Here is a 1770-nt window from a genome sequence, read left to right as displayed (position 1 = left end):
GCGTCGGACAAAATGCTTTGCATATTTCTTACGGCCTTTTCGCGTTTTGAGTTTAATATCACCGGAATCAATTTTCCCTGTCTCCTATTTGGAGTCAACAAAATGAATCACCAGTTGGTAAATTTTCACTGTCACACCCATCTCACTTTGAAGGTGTGGTTTGTCTAAAGAGCGAGCGATTTCCTGCGGCTTTGATGGTCAGATTCAGTCAAAACAACAAAGACCAAAGGAAAAACATAAATTTCACCTTTAAAGTGAGACGAGTGTTATAGTAAATTCTGTTTTTCTGTAGCGTTTACATCAATACATGATACAGGTTCAAACCCTAGTCTGATGGTACCTTACCAGTAAACTTTTACTACTATACCTGTCTCACTATGAAGGAGTGGTGTACCTAAAGAATGAATGACTCCCGACGATTTGACGGACAAGAGCATTCAAAACACATCAAAAACGATAAGAAGAAAAACCCATTGATTTCACCTTCAAAGTGAGACGGTCGGAATAGTAAAAATTACTCCACCAGTTTTACATTGGTTGATATAATCGATTAACCACACATGAACTCAATACTTTCTGACCTTCTATCTAAATCAAAAACAAGTATCTTTTTTCTGTAACACTTTGAATGAAAATACAAAAGAAAGATGGGATTACTCCGTATGTACATGAATGTTGGTTCTCCAAAGTGATGTAAGGAATTTAGGAGGTCAATGATTAAAGAGTAGACAAAGAATACCTTAGGCATGGCTGCGTGTTTAAGAAGTTCCTTGCAACCACGTAGTTTCAGGTTCAGTCCCACTACGTGGCATCTTGGTTGAGTGTCTTCTACTATAGCATCAAACCGGCCAATGCCTTGTGAATGAACCTGGAAGACGGAAACTGTGTGGAAACACGTCGTCTGTATGTCTATCTGTCTGTCTGTCTCTCTGTCTGTCTGTCTGTGTGCGTGTCTATGTATGTATGTATGTGTGCGTGTGTATGTATGTATGTATGTTTGTGTGTATGTTTGTATGTATGTATGTATGTATGTATTTGTGCGTGTGTATGTATGTGTGTATGTATGTATGTATGTATGTATGTATGTATGTATGTTTGCATGTTCATGTTCGTCCTGCCATCATAGACTGACAACAACCGGTGTTGGTTTGTCTACGTTCTCGTAACTTAGCAGTTTAGCAAAATGAATCGAAGGATAAGAATCAGACTTAAAAAATTAAGTACTGGTATCGATTTGCTCAACTAAATCCTTCAAAGTGGTGTCTTAACATGGCCGCAGTTCAATGACTGGATTCGATTGAAAAGAGACGATGATCAATGATTAGAAGAATATTGAGTGAAACCAAGAAACGAGTTGATCTACCAAGTGGATCCTAATCTCAGTGGGGCGGTTGGCAGTAATACCGTCGAGAAGAAGGCCCCATGAGCCTACTGGTATGTAGAACTTTCATCTGGTAGCACTTGTATCTGCAGACTGTTTGCTTAGTAATATATATGTATGCGTTAGGCGGCGAGCTGACCGAGCAAAATGCTTAGCACCATTTCGTCCGGTTTTACGTTCTGAGTTCAAATTCCGCCAAGGTTGATTATCCCTTTCATCTTTTCTGGGTCAATAAAATAAATACCAGCTGAGCACTGAGGTCGATGTAATCGGCTTACCCACACCCGCGAAATTGCTGGCCTTGTGCCAAAATTTGAAACCTGTATATATGTATGTATATATACTGGTTTAAAATTTATATATATGTATATATATATATATATGTATGT

This window comes from Octopus bimaculoides, chromosome 19 (genome assembly GCF_001194135.2).
Source record: "Octopus bimaculoides isolate UCB-OBI-ISO-001 chromosome 19, ASM119413v2, whole genome shotgun sequence".
NCBI classification, from domain to species: domain Eukaryota; kingdom Metazoa; phylum Mollusca; class Cephalopoda; order Octopoda; family Octopodidae; genus Octopus; species Octopus bimaculoides.
The sequence above is the reverse complement of the archived record's forward strand: the minus strand, read 5'-3'. Positions refer to the sequence as shown.